The sequence below is a fragment of the Crinia signifera genome, chromosome 11 (genome assembly GCF_055691185.1).
Source record: "Crinia signifera chromosome 11, ASM5569118v1, whole genome shotgun sequence".
NCBI lineage: Eukaryota > Metazoa > Chordata > Amphibia > Anura > Myobatrachidae > Crinia > Crinia signifera.
The window spans coordinates 69,702,735-69,719,171 of NC_139227.1; positions in this window are offsets into that span (position 1 = coordinate 69,702,735).

Here is a 16,437-nt window from a genome sequence, read left to right on the forward strand (position 1 = left end):
GCCCTGGATAGCCTGTAGTTAAAGATCCTTTTGTCATGGTTCAACCCCCTTTGCGCATATGGCTTCATGACATGCTCGTGCAGGCCAAAAGCCTCGTCAGCCACAAAAACAAAGTTAAGCCCCTGTTTAGTTTCCTGGACAGACGGCAAGTGAAGGGTGTTCGCTATGAGCCTTTCGTAGAACTTTGTGTCCTTGAAAGTGCCACCATCCGATGCACGGCCATTCCTTCCTACATCCAGGAAGATAAACTCATAGTTCGCATTAACAACAGCCATTAGTACAATGCTAAAATAGCCCTTGTAATTAAAATAGTAGGAACCACTATTGATAGGCTGGGCTATGCGGACATGTTTGCCATCAATGGCTCCACCGCAATTTGGGAAGTTCCATCGCTGTTCAAACTCCTCTGCGATGACTTTCCATTCATTCACGCTGGTAGGGAACTGAAATTAGAAGTAAATAGAATTGATTAGTAAACATGTTCAATTTTTTTACAGCTTGGTGACTACCCACCTGCAACCCCAGACCTATCTGTCCTATCTGAGAATGCATGCACATCGAACGAAGTTCCTACTCCGGCACGCACTCCGCCACCCACCCTGGAACCCACTCCACCACTCCCCCGTGCCAAAAAAATGCGTGGCAAAGGAAAAAAAGGAGAAGCAGCGGCACATGAAGAATTTATGATGCGGGCACATCAAGTCCTGCAAAGAAACCCGGACAAACATGACAACTACTTCACTTATGTGGCAGAGTGTGTTCGCAACATGGCTCCTGACCAGCAACTTACTTTTGAAAAGTTATGCATGGAGTTGGTGTATAATGGCAGTTTAGGGTATCTCAACAGTGGCACTAAAATAGTTGGCATTGGTAGTGCACCAGACACACCACTGTCATTAGAATCACCAGTGCCTACTCCGCCTGCCACCGTAGCAGGCCAGTCGAGCACAATTCCAACACATACCCAGTCAACACCTACACAGCCTTCTCAACCCCCCAAGTACCGTCAATTCTACAGTTCTTTACTGATAGAAGATCCAGAGTGTCCTGTTTTTGAGGATCTGTCTTAAAAAATAGGCTACTTTATCATTTACCATCGACATGGTCTCAGCTGCAGGTATGTGATGGCCACTGCTCACATGGCGTATGGCGCACATCAATGGGGCCGGGACCATTGCATCTGCGCCATGCGCCATGTGGGCCGCAGCCTTTACATATCTGCAGCAGACATCCTCTGCCACACAAGGGCCACAGTGTGTATTTTTGTTTATTTATATGCTGCTACCTGTACCTGCATTACCAGAGGGAGAACAGGATTCTCCTCAATCTGGATAGCAAACTCCATTTATTGCCCTTTTGTCTTTGCCAATAGTATGGGGTAATGTGCGGCAGACATGGTCTCAGCTGCAGGTATGTGATGGCCACTGCTCACATGGCGTATGGCGCACATCAATGGGGCCGGGACCATTGCATCTGCGCCATGCGCCATGTGGGCCGCAGCCTTTACATATCTGCAGCAGACATCCTCTGCCGCACAGTACCTATCCCTACTGTTGTAAGGGCATGTTCCAGAAGTTACCAGAGTGTGTTTTTTTTGTTTATTTATATGCTGCTACCTGTACCTGCATTACCAGAGGGAGAACAGAATTCTCCTCAATCTGGATAGCAAACTCCATTTATTGCCCTTTTGTCTTTGCCAATAGTATGGGGTACTGTGCGGCAGACATGGTCTCAGCTGCAGGTATGTGATGGCCACTGCTCACATGGCGTATGGCGCACATCAATGGGGCCGGGACCATTGCATCTGCGCCATGCGCCATGTGGGCCGCAGCCTTTACATATCTGCAGCAGACATCCTCTGCCACACAGTACCTTATCCCTACTGTTGTAAGGGCCTGTTTCAGAAGTTACCAGAGTGTCTTTTTTTTCTTTTTATATGCTGCTACCTGTACCTGCATTACCAGAGGGAGAACAGGATTCTCCTCAATCTGGAGAGCAAACTCCATTTATTACCCTTTTGTCTTTGCAAATAGTATGGGGTACTGTGCGGCAGACATGGTCTCAGCTGCAGGTATGTGATGGCCACTGCTCACATGGCGTATGGCGCACATCAATGGGGCCGGGACCATTGCATCTGCGCCATGCGCTATGTGGGCCGCAGCCTTTACTTATCTGCGGCAGACATCCTCTGCCACACAGTAGCCCGTACTTAGTGGGAAAGTTTAAACTGGGTCATACATACTTAAATCTTTATATATAGTGTGTGTTTTTGTACAATATCTTTTATATATGGTATTATAATATATTTGTGTTGACACAATCTATTTACTATTTTACATGTTTTAACCATGAAAGGCCTAAAAAACCTGTTTCTGTCCTAGGCCTAAATTATAAATAAAAATATTTTGTTTGCACAATAAAGTGTACAGTGTATATTTCATCCTTACCTTGCAATACTGGTACTGCAGCACCTTCACAATGGCTTTGCAGGTCTCCGGGATGATGAGGCCCAAAGCTTGCGGGGAGATGAGGGATCCAAACTTTAGGTCAGCAAGAGACCGTCCTGTCGCCAGAAACCTCAGGGTCACCACCAGCCGTTCCTCAGCAGGGATAGCCATGCGATACTTGGTATCCTGCTTCTCGATGTGGGGAGTCACCAGACGCAGCAATTCCTGGAATGTGGCATCATCCATCCTCAAGAAGTTACGAAAATCGTCTGGGTTATTCTCCCTGATGTCCCTGAGCAGTGGCATGTGCGAACGAGTCTGACGCTGAAGTAGCCACTGCTTTGTCCAGCATGATCTTTCTCTCCTGCGCTGGGCTCTCTGACGCCTGAGCTTCAAAACTGCATAATAGAGCAGGTACTGTTGCTGGTGACTACCCATCACTGCATTCTCCATAGTGCAGGGTTAAAAGACACTTTGTAATGGCAGGCAAAACAAAGTAATGTGTAAATAGCTATGTCCAGCAGGTATAAACCAAGCCTCACTAGTAACAAAGCAGAAATACACTGGTTTAAAATGGCTGCTGCTATTCCTATCCCCCTCTGCTAGTCCTCCCCCCTCTGCTAGTCCAGCCCCGTCATTCAAATTTCAAAGGCCCATCTGACGACGGTCGCATGTGTTCTTGCAAAAAAAACAAAAACCAGCGATCCGACCGTCTTAACGACCATCGCGGGCGCATCGGGATCGGATCTAGATCGTTCCGCAAAAAAACACAATTTTTGCTAATCGTTTGCTGGGGACTGCCTGGGAGCTCCCGGGAAGTCCAAGGGAAATCGTTCCATGGTCGTCTATCGGTCGTGAACGACGGTGGTCGTCCTGGTGTGTACCCTACATAAGTGTCCTGTTGGGCACAATTGTTATTATCAGTGCATATAATGTACCTGCTCACAGCCAACACAATACGGAGAAAACAAACTATTAAACTCAATTTAAGGAAAATTACCCAATTAACCAAATAAGTTTATACAAAGTGGAAGTGTGGATTGCGGTGTTAGCACTGTGTGAGAAACCTAAAGTGACAGCATTATGGATTATATATAAAAAGAAAAAAAGTTTTAAGTGATAAGGCGCTCGATCGACTACTTAATGCCGTTGGCGTTAGAATCTAAATATCCATATATTTATCACCTAGACTCCTGCAGCGGTTTATTTAAGAGATGCTTAGCCCACAAATCACAGCCAGTGCGGTGCCCTCCAAGGCTTAGCAGCAACAATAGAATATATAACATGACGTTTCGTTTTATTAATCGTCTTCAGAGATCTGAAAACGGTTAATAAACCGAAACGTCATGCCCTAAATCTGAGCTCTTGGAGTCAGTTTATTGGTAAATTGCGAGTGCCGCCAACATCACTATATTATATATATATATATATATATATATATATATATATATATATATATATATATATATATATATATATAGCAGCATATACCCCAACACTTGTATAGTGTTGAGTGTTGTATAAATGAACACAGTCTCCGGAGCCCTCCACGACAATTAGTCCAATAAATCACGTCTAATAAGGCGGCACACATCAGACTTCCTTCCAGTGAAAAAGATATGAGTTTATTCCGACATATGTTTCGGGCTGCAATGCCCGTCGTCCCTGACATATGTCTGCTGAGCACTAGGACACTACGGTACTTGTGTAGTTTCACGGCGCCAGTATGGCGCTGTGCATCTGAGTCCCATTGCGGGCACGGTGGCTCGCTATGCTCGCCACGCTATTTAAAATCAACTCCATGCCAACATGGATAGTGGAGGTATGAACTATCCATGTTGGCATGGAGTTAAGTAACTTTTTTTAACATAGTTTGTGGCGAGCGTAGAACCCGGAAGTAGCCGTGAAACTACACAAGTACCGACGCTACTTTAAGTAATCTATTTATGCTTTGCAATGTATTTTTATATTTGTTGTTTTATTATACATATATATACAATATGGGCAGCACGGACGGTGTAATGGTTAGCATTACTGCCTCACAGCACTTAGGTCATGGGTTCAATAGCCACCATGGCCCTAAACTGTGCGGAGTTTGTATATTCTCCCCGTACTTGTGTGGGTTTCCTCCGGGTACTCCGGTTTCCTCCCACAATCCAAAAATATACAGGTAGGTTAATTGGCTACCAAAAAAATTAACCCTAGAATGTCTGTGTGCGCGTGTATATGTGTTAAGGAATATATATTGTAAACTCCTCTGGGGCAGGGACTGATGTGAATGGTCAAATATTCTCTGTAAAGCGCTGCGGAATATGTGTGCGCTATATAAGAAACTGCTAATAAATAAATAAATAATCTACCAATGGGACTGCATTATCACTAATAAAGGTGTGCACTTTTGGATACAAAGATCTATTCCATTGTGGATACAAATTAACTCATCAATAAATGGACACAATTTATTTCTCATATCAGAGGTGAACACATTGGACCTTATTCTGGTTCACTTGCAAAGGCAAATCCCTTTTCAACTGGACAAAGCCATGTGCACTGCAGGTGGGGCAGATGTCACTTGTGCAGAGAGAATTATATTTGGGTGGGGTTTTACTTCAAAGTTAGATCTATATTGCAGTGTAAAAATAAAGCAGTCAGTATTTTCCCTGCACAGAAACAAAATAGCTCACCCAAACCTAAATCTCTCTGCACATGTTACATCTGCCCCCCTGCAGTGCACATGGTTTTGTCCATTTGAGAATGAACCAGAATAACCCCATTGTCTGTGAGTATAATTCTGGACATTCCTATTAGAAATAGTTACAAATGGACTAGTGCTCAAAACTAATATGAATAAATAACATACGTGTCATATCAAAGATATTAGTATCATTTAAGTGTTATTTGAAATTTTATAATTAATGTTATTATAGCTGAACTGGTTTAAATGCGCTCTCTCTAATTGGGGCACACAGGTATACCAGTTCAGTACTCTGAAAAATACTGATATTAATTTGTATAAAAAAGCATCTCACAGAGGGCCAGATGTACTAAGCTTGAAAAGTGATAAAATGAAAAGTAATAAACCACCAGCCAATCAGCTCCTGACGATTCATTCTTCTCCACATAGCTAAGCCCACATGGACAGGTAATCAAATAAAGAGAAAAAAGATGGTGCCTATGCGCTCAAAGACCACAGCGTGTAAGCTTGATAATACTTTGCAACAGAAGTTTTTCCATCTAAGCCGCAGTGGATTGTGGGTACTCATACACATAAAGTGTTACACCTAAAATCAAAAACAGACACTGCGCTAAAATAGAAAACTGAGCGGCATTCCCCCCTACCCAACACTGTCAGCGGGGGATGGGTGGTTTTCCATAGCGCATCGCTATGGAGAGCCGTCCACAAAGCAGCTTATCTGCTGGTAATACCAGCAGATAAGCAGAGGCCGGCAACGATGATGCAGAAGCGCGCAGAATTCACCACTCATCGCTGCCCTGTACACACTGGGCGGCTTTCGGGTCTCATTAGTACAGCAGAATCGTCCCATTAGAATCGTGAAGATTGATGCTTAGTTGTTAAACAGATAGGGCCATTTGTATTAAGTTTCAAGTGATAAAATGGAGAGTGATAAACAACCAGCCAGCTCCTACCTGTTATTTTTCAAACTGAACATGTAACATAAAAGTTAGGAGCTGATTGGCTGGCTGTTTATCACTCTCCATTTTATCACTTTTGATAGGCCCACTTTATCTGGCCCACAGAGAGCATATGCCATATATTTAAATAGTGAATGAGGGTTGGTATAGATAGTGTAGCAGGGGCGGATCCAGGATAAAATGACAGGGGGGGAACCATGATAAAAAAGGGTTTAGGTGGGGGAGGGGCGGTGTTAGTGGTGCCAGTGTACATGCTAAGAGAGCGGCAGAGAGAGAGGGTGGGAAGGATTAAAAATAGGCCCTGGCATTTAAAGTACGCAGGCCCACCATGGCGACAAAAGTGAAGGATGTATTTGTGCGCGCGCCAAAGGCCCGCTCCAGTAAAGGGGGTGTGTCCTTAAGCGTAGTGTACAACACCATATACAACTTCTACACATTATGCAACAAATTGCTAGACCCCATTATACTTGCCCCTTACACATGATGCCAAATGGAATGAGCCAAAATTCACATAATGTCACATGGATTGAGCCAAAATTCACATAATGCCACACAGATTAAGCCAAAATTCACAATACGCTTCATAAACAGGGATATTGTGCACCAAAGGCGTGCATTAAACATTTACACCATAATGTCCATTACACGTTAGGTTACACGCCATTATGTCCATTATGTCTTATGCCAAACACCATAATGCCTATTAAAAATTATGCTACATAAGTGCTGCAGATCTACATGCTCATTGCCAAGGGTTCCATGCTCATTGCCAGAGGTTCCATGATCGTTGCCATGTGGGATTACATGCTCATTGCCAAGGGCGAATACATGCTTGCGGTAAATGGGGGACAGCCGCCTCCAGACAGAAGTGATAGCCACTGACAGTGGCAGAGCCTGGCTGTATTCAGAGCACTGCAGGTCCCAGCTATTTGAAATAATACCCCTTTCACACCAGAAAATGCATTCCCAGGTTGGCACCTTTTACACCAGCCTAGTCCCTGCGTTTTCTGGTGTGAGGGGAAGAGAAAACCACCCCTCCCCCCTTTAACCAGTTATCTAATTTAACCGGCTATATCTTCAGAACCAACTGACCCATTTACATGAGACTGTTGAGACAAGTATCATATTGAAGAACTTTTGAGTGGGCTTTGAATGATTTTGGTCCAGTGAAACTGGAACGCTTGGTTTCAGAGTAATCTGCCCTCAAAGAACATGAATAGCCATGAAATTACATTTCAAAAATAAAAAAAATTGTTTTACACGCAATATCTCTGGAACCGATTGCCCGATATGGACCAGCCTGGTATCATATTGAAGGCCCAGCAAATTTGGAATTGAATGAGATTGATGCCAGGGGGAACTGGCAGCAATCAGAACCGGGTGGGGGGGCGGAATTGACAGGTCCAATATTATGCTTTCGGAAAAAAAACGTTACAGCTTTGCCAGGCGATATCTCCGGTTCCCGGGGGGCTAGAGACACGGGGCTGGGCTCGTTGTAAAGCCCTGGCCCTCAGCTACAAAATGAAATGACAGGGGGGTGGCGTGCCCGGGTGCCCCCCCCCCCCTGAATCCGCCACTGTAGTGTAGTATAATTACCACTCTTTTTTTTTTTTTTACTTTTTATTGTTTTATGAAGATTATGACAATCAGCAATAATCATGAAACATTATAAATGAAATAAAATATAATAATAAAGCAAAACATTATAATATATATACGAAGAACAAAGAAAACATATACTGTAGTTGAGGAACTGGTGGGATATGTAAAGGTTTTCTCTGTCACTGGTATAATAAATTATAATCAGTCTCAAGATAAGTGAATTAGAGAAATGATTATGAGTGAGTTGAGCCCTGTAGACTTTAATTACAGATTCAGTACCAGTTCATCAGAAGGGGGGAAGTGGAGGGTGAGTGGGGGAGAGAAAAAAATGGTTAAAGGGGCGGGGCAGGAGAATAAGAGGGCTGGTCTGTGGTAGCTATATATAAAGATGGATCTGAGGTAAACCATAAAATAACATAAGGTTGTCCAGTTAAATAAGTCTTTGGAGGTTCTGCATTAAAATATTGTGTCCATGGTGACCAAATTTTGATAAAATGATCTAAATTGTCATGCAGGGCCGCTGTAATACGCTCTACTTTATATATGCACCAGATGGCATTAATAGTGGCAATTAAAGTAGGAGGAGTTGTCGTTTTCCAATTTGCTTCTATTTGGCATTTAGCAGTATTCCTTATGTAATCAGTTTCTGTAGTTGTCGAGAAGTGTCCGGAATGGGACGGGAGAGTGAGGAATATTATATAATCAAACCCAGTCTGTGATATGGCAGTTGGGGGCTGATTGGCTGGTTGTTTTCTCACTCTCTATTTTATCACTTTTGGAAGCTTAATACATCTGGTCCTAAATAATCCATGTGGCCTATGATTGGAAAAGGTAATCTGTGCCGTGTGCATCGGTTGCGGAGAGAGGAACCTTTCCCAAAGCATTGTGAATGAGGTGAGCCATGTGAATGGGGCACAGTACATTAGTTTGGGGTCGATGTGTAAGTAAATAATTGACACCCCAAAAACCTAAAAATAAAGGTATGTCTTTTCACGTGTCGACCATTTTTTATGTTGATTTTTTGTTTTTGTCAACCTTTTTCCATGTCGTCATTTTGAGGTCGACCTAGATACTGTTGACTGTTCACTGTCAATCTAATAAACCAAACTCAATTTCACAATAGGGAGACTTTATTCTGGTAAAAGTCAGATCTTCAGAAATTGGTTTTCTTACATATGTTGGGCAAATTACACAATGGTGTTTTATCCATGACAATATTTTCGCCATAGGGGGTATGCAATGTGCCGCCGCTATTTCCGACGTGGGATATAGCAGCGGCTGCCTATTCAATGCTGTCTTTAATGACAGCATTGATACGGGATCATGGCAGAATGGGCCTGACTTCAGAAGCTTGTCGGGCCCGTTCTGCCGATAACCGCCGTGGATTGTCGCAATCCCGGAACGCAGATCGACAATCCACGTCCATTTTCACGGCCACGCCCCCTTTGCGCTGAGCGGCAGGTGGGACATTGAATCCCGCCTGTTGTTATGCGGTCAATCTGGGCCAGGATCACGGCTGTTGGCGGGGATTGACAGCCGTGATCCCAGATTGCATACCCCCCATAGTATCCCGGTTCTCACCTGCACTGTATACACACAGAATAAAGATTAAGTTGCTGTAACACAAGGGCTCATACTCGCTGTACTTTGGATCATAAAGATGTAAGACATCAACATCAATCCAGTGCTGAGTCTGTTACTGCATTATATGTATGAGATGATCTGCAAAACTATTTTTTATATTTTAGTAAATGGGAACTTTAAAAAAAAAAATTTAATGTATAAATTGTATTAATCTAATTACTAATTAATAGAACAACACGGGGGCAATTTCAGAGATGTAACAAGTGGAGTGACAGGCGGTGGGCATTTGTGTGCGGCATGCAGGTGGTTTCTGGGAGTGCCCCAGAAAATGCGGGCAGAGCCTGGCTGTCGGGAGGAAGGTCCGCTGACGTCAGCAGGGCCTTCCTTCTCCCAATGGCCATCGCAGTGCAGCGTAAGTCTAGACTTACTTGGCACCTGCGAACAGAATTAAAACCATTAGATGGTGAGTGATTGCGAATGTTTTTCCCCAAGGATTTGCAGCCGTGGACATGGGCAGGGAGGAGACTGGTGGGCGGCGTTTATCTGATCTCTGGGCTCCGAAGAATCGCAGCCCAGCAATCAGGACTGAATCAGGCCCACAGATTGATGACAAGTGCCACTTAATTCTACACCAGTTTATTCACCATCTTTGTGTGTTTTAGAACCCAATACCTGTGCGCTGGTATCTTTATTAGGTATGTTGGGGAAGGGGCACAAGTCTTGGTGGGCTTGACTTCAAACTTTAAACAGGGCTAGTATCAGGTGCAGAACAAGCCACGCTTTTTACCTTATATTAGTGTTGCTTTATGTTCATAGGGGATAATTCTGGTTGGCTCTTAAAGAGCAGAATTCGCAGCGGGTATCGATGTTGCGAGTTTGCGCCTGTGTATCAGCAAAAATACGCATGTGCAGCCCGGCAGTGCAAACGCCATAGGTGAGCATTACGCTCACCGAGGCGTTTGGACCCATTGGTGCGTATAAGGGGCAGCCAGGGGGCTGGAACATTATTATTTATTATTTATTTATTAACAGTTTCTTATATAGCGCATACAAATTCCGCAGCGCTGTACAGAGCATAGTTATGAGCAAACACAAAACAAAATTACATTACAAGACAGTTTAGGACAAGTACATGGTTAATACAGATAGTTGCATCAGGGGACAGGACACTGAAGCAATTATCAGGGTGGCAGTGGTTTATATATTCTAAGAAAGGCACATGAGGAGAGAGGGCCCTGCCCGTGAGAGCTTACATTCTAAAGGGGAGGGTTAGACAGACAGGGGTAACACAGAAGGGGGAGAGGTGAGCATAAACAGGTTAGGATGAGAGATGGTCAGGTTTTATGCAGGAGGGTCGGAAGAGGTCAGCTTAGTGTTTGATATTTTAAGTCTAAAAAAGCGCTGGGTCATCCAAGAGTAGACAGCAGAGAGACAGTTGGAGATATGAGTTAGGATGGAAGGAGAGCGATCAGGAAACGAGGGGTAGATTTTTGTATTTTCGGCATAGTGGAAGTCGAGTGAGCAAATAAGTTCACCCAGAGAGGACATGTAGAGATAGAGAAGAGGGCCAAGAATAAAATAATCAGGGACACCTACTTTCAATGGAACATGGGACGCCCAGCGTTTCCACAAAAACGGTGGATGCACCCAGAAAAACGCTGTGCATCCAATGTGAACGCAGGCGGGCCGAAGCCAGCTCGGGGTGGGCGGCTGATGTCTCTATTATGACTTTTATTTGCAAACGGGTGGCACAATCATTCGATGGTCACCGATGTGAACGTACACATCCATTCGCATGAAAATGCGGCATTAACTTTGGGGAGGGGTGTGTGTGGGGGGGGGGGGGCGGCCGTCCGCAAGCACGGCGGGCTGTACCCTCTCGCTAAGCAGCAAATATACGCTGCTTAGCGAGCCAATGTGAATCACCTCCATAGTTCAGACCATCAGAGGCTTGCAAATCCTTTGTATACAGTACATACCCCATAGTTCCTATCCTATCACACCTCTGATACTGTATCTACAGGTTACAATTAGGCAGTGGGAAATGTTTACATTTAGAGATAGCGCCTTTAATGCCATCATTAGCAGAATGAGACTTTATCCTGTGCAAATATGGTTTTATCATAATATCCAGACCTGTGCCTGTGTCTAGCCATCAAATTCGCACAACGCTACTATATGTGTGTGTGTTCCTTTACACGCACTATTTTCTTTACTGTACACATTAACCCATAGGGGTACAGGGCAGTCATCTACTCAATCCTGGCCTTCCCCTATACTGTATAGTAGTGAGTACCGGTACCTGCTGATTGTGTATTAGCATGTGTAAGCTGGGTGGCTCCTGCCATCTGCTCATATCATAGGAGGGGGTGCACTGTGCTCTTATCTGCACTCATTACACCCCACTGATTTCTATTGTTTTCCCAGAGTGATGGGGGAGGGAGGGACATTAATGAGAACAGAGTGAGGATGGATGACATCAACCTGCTGATAATGGCTTCTTCCCAGCACACACTGCTCTGCTTTACACTAATCATCTTGTAGCCCAACAGGTTGCCACACTTCATAGACTTATACACATGTAAATAGGATCACTGTCCTCTTAAAATGCAGTCACATACCTGTGATCTGTATAGAAAGATGGCAATAATGGGAACAGTAACATGCAACACATGTTCTATAGGCAATCGCAGTGTCATTGCCTGTGGTAACCATTTGGTGTTTAGTACATGGACGTATGAACAAAATAAAGCTGTATTGCAATTTGCCTGCAACAGGTGTTTTCCTTTGTATAAATATGCCCAATGGTGTGTGCCATAGTTTTGTGTATGATACATGGAGAGTCAGCTTTGGGGATGGGGATGTTGTTGATATGACATGTCAGTGTGTTATACTGGAGGTTGTGGTACTTACCTATGATGTGATCGCACTCTGCTACACTCTTGTTCCGAGGAGTTGAGGATGCAGCCCCATTCTCCTGTCAGCCAGCAGATGGATGGGTGCAGGGGTGCTGCTTCCAAAGAGGTGTGAGCCATGATTACATAATTATATTGTGAACACATAGGGTAATGTGACTTTAACATCTATTATTAACACTGTAAAAAAAGTGTGCAATATGAGAGAGACAAATGTATTGTGTAGATGAAGTGACAGAGTAGAGGGACAAAATGCTACTGGTTTCTATATGACACTATATTACACTTCTTCTGTACATCTTACCCAACTGCATTGCTATGGCACAGTGTGCTGTCTTTCAGGACATAGGGGAGTATTTGTCAAAACTTGGAGAGAGAGCAATAAAGTACCAGCCAATAAGCTCCCAACAGCATGTAAATGTAAGGTAGAAGCTGATTGGCTGGTACTTTATGTCTCACAAATGTATCACTCTCTGAGCTTTGACAAATACCCCCCAAAGACTTAAGACCCATACACACTGTGTATGGACCTTAAGATTGGAAAATAATGTTACCGCTTAATTTGCTCACACAATCACACACATTTTTTTCCATCAAGGATGTCTGTGTAGTTGTAGTTATATTTGTCCCAGTCCCAAGTAGCTGATTGTTCCTAGAGGGCCCACAACTTATAGCAGTGAGACTGTACAGTATTGTGTATTTGTCCTATACACTACTTGTGTGGAGTTTGTATATCCTCCCAGTACTTGCGTGGGTTTCCTCCGGTTTTCTCACACAATACATAAATACACTGGTAGTTTCATTGTCTCCAAACAAATTAACCCTAGAATGTCTGTGTAGGCATGTGTATGTGGTAGGGAATATAAATTGTAAGCTCCACTGGGACAGGGACTGATGTGAATTATCAAATATTCTCTGTACAGCGCTGCGGAATACGTGCGCGCTATATAAATAACTGTCAATAAATAAGGAATAATTGTGCATTTACTACTACTAATAGGAATCAGAACAAAACTATTATTCACTATGTAGCTCCTTCTCACTTTACCAACCTTTGAAACATTCTGATGTCACTTTTTATCTTTTTTAATGATTGCTGGGACTATTTTTAACATGAATTTAATATCTAATAGACATAACATTCTTGATGTGTTTACTATATACAGTAGGGGTCCCCAATTACACTCCAGTGCATTATTTGAGCCATTCATACTAAAAAATGTATATTGTTTGTGTCTGCTTGTATATCTTTATTGTTCGATATATTTAATATTATATTAAGTTAATTTATCATTATATTCTTCAATAAGGGAGATCTGCAGTGTCACTAGTGTCTTTTATTGCAGTTAACAGGGAACTGTAGACACCAGTTTAAGGTTTGTAGTGGTCCCAGGGCAAATAACTTGTGGCAACCTCTACCAACAAAACTGTTAATATAAAATGCAGGCAAAGCATAATGTGTAAATGTATTGTAGCTCATACACTTGTGCGATCGAATGTGATGTGATTGCATCGCATGGTGCCCAAGTGTTTTTTTTTTACCAGCACCCCATGTGGCATGCCACCTGCATGCCACATGGGGTGCTGGAAGAGGGCTGGTGCAGCCCTCTGATTGGCTGAGAGAGCTCTCAGCCAAAGAGAGTGTATAGGCACCATTAGTTTTCACATAATTTTCACATTATCTTAGTTTCCTTTAGAAGGAAATTGTGCAGCAACCTCTGCCTGGACCCTGCAGCACTCCTGCTCCCCACCTTTAGACTGCCCGGACCCTGCTGCACTCCTGCTCCCCACCTTTAGACTGCTCGGACCCTGCTGCACTCCTGCTCCCCACCTTTAGACTGCCCGGACCCTGCTGCACTCCTGCTTCCCACCTTTAGACCACAGGTCCAGCCAGCCGACTCCCGGAGCCGGCTCCCGTGGATCGCGGCTCCCGTTCCTCCCAGGAGCCGCGGCCTGAATTTTGAGCCCCCAGCGGAGGTGATCACCCGGGGATGTCCGGTCCGCCGTGAAACAGGTTGAATGTGAACGGATCAAAATGCAATGTGAAAGGGGTTTAACTGGCTTTAGACCCGTTTTAACGTTTACAATACAGGATGAAAGTAGGTTTGCACTGTGAAAGCAGCATAACAGGCAGATCATTATCAGAATTTAGTGCCAACATACTCTACATAGCTTTACACTTGGGAATGAATGACATTAATAACAGAAGACAAATAGGTAAGAGGGCCCTTATGTCTTGCGAGGTCCTGCAGCCGCAAAAGGGCTTTCAGATACAAATCAGACTAATCATTACTTATATATGGATACATCAGTCCCAACAATTCTAATGTATGAGTGCAAACACAAGCACAGAAGATAACACAAACAGGGCGAGCTGCAGGGAGGGTGCAGGGCAGTCAGCACAATTCCCAGCTCTGGGAGACGAGGCGACAGCAAGGAGGAAAATGGGGGAGGGCTGCTACACTTTACCAAACTCCACATGTGGGGGATGGTGATTTTATTGTCCAAAGTTGTGCAGTTTGCCTGAATCTATAGAAGTATACTTCCAGTTGTATAAGTGACACAACAATACATTTTGGCCATAGGTATAAATTGTCATTCATTGTGCAGCCCTTGCGTAGTTCCTGAAAGTTTGTGTTGTTCCGTAGTCTGTCTCTGATATATGCATCATTGCCAAATGCCATGGATTTCTGGAGCTGAAGTGACCTGGAGGCACTGGAATGCCAAAGTTGGGCTCATAAAGACCTATGAGAACTACAATTGTAAATGTTATGATAGAATTTTTAATATACATAGTAACATACGTGATGGGGCGCCTTATACAATACAACACATAGGTTTACTGCATACTGAGGTATTTAGGTCAGAACACCATTTATTCAGCTATGTATACATTGGAACTTGCAAACAGTAAAAGATGTAGAATGTATTGATGTGCCCAGCAGACACACACTAGTAGCAGCTGCAGGTGGCAATTTACTCAGGTTTTTACCGTATACGTTTTCTTCTACATGTTTTCCCCACCATCCCAGCTGCATGATTAAGATCACACACACAGGCTGAGGCTGGGTATAAGGTAAATAGCCTGGGGTTATGCTTTTTTTGCAGCACTGAAAGGGATGAACACTGAGGGGCAGGGCTCCTGAAAACTACAGCACAAAGCAGCTAAAAAGCTTAACTAGAATCCACAAGGGAATGTAATTAATGGATCCATATAGTGTGTATGTACAGTACATATAAGCGTGTAGAGCATAGTTGCCTACCCTCCTGCATTCTGCAGGAGACTCCCTGAAATAGCAGCAATCTCCCTCTCTCCCTCATTAGTCTAGCAATCTCCCTCATTTCACCTAGCCCATATTATACTGTTACATTTTTGGGGAAAAAAGGAATGAGAGATAGATACATTTACATTGAATCATCAGCGCCATTTCCCAGCACATAACCAAGTATAGTAGCTCTTACTAACTGCTTTGGGGCTCATCTACATTTGGATATAAGTCATTTTTAAAGATTCCTATCAGATGTAGCAGTGCACACCCATGCTTCTAGGTGCCATGTTCACAACCTCTTTTCTCCATATATGGAATTAGACACGGCCTTTATGTGAAGCATGACATGCCCCCTCAATGTCACACTGTGCAAAATTCTAATACCATCTACAATCTCCCTGAAACTAGTTTTCAAAAGTAGGCAAGTATGGTGTAGAGCAGTGTTTTTCAACCACTGTGCCGTGGCACACTAGTGTGCCTTGAGCTGTTCTGAAGTGTGCCCCCAGATTTCGAGATGCCCAACCCAGTTTACAGCAATCACCAGTTCAACTGTTATTTACTGGTCTCTACTTTTCATGTAAAGGGCCAATGTATTTTATTTTGTTACCAGTGTGTTTGTTTTTTATATGGGGGCCAATAAGTTTTTTTTTTTTTCCTGGGGGGCCAATGTGTTTTGCCCTGTGGGGATCTCATGGTGTGCCTTGGCAATTTTAAAATGATATTTAGTGTGCCGCAAGGTAAAAAGGTTGAAAATCACTGGTGTAGAGGGAGGGAGGAGATTTGTATGAATTATAAAATAAGTAAATGTTAGTCCTTCCTCCTGATACCCTGTTCTCAATGCCGCAAAAACCCGGGTTTTCGCAAGGGCAAGCAGTAATTTCCCGTGTCCTGTCGCAGTGTGAAAGGGTATTTGTTAAATTCCCGGGTGTTATACCCCGGGAATTACACACAGGTTTTTTGCAGGGT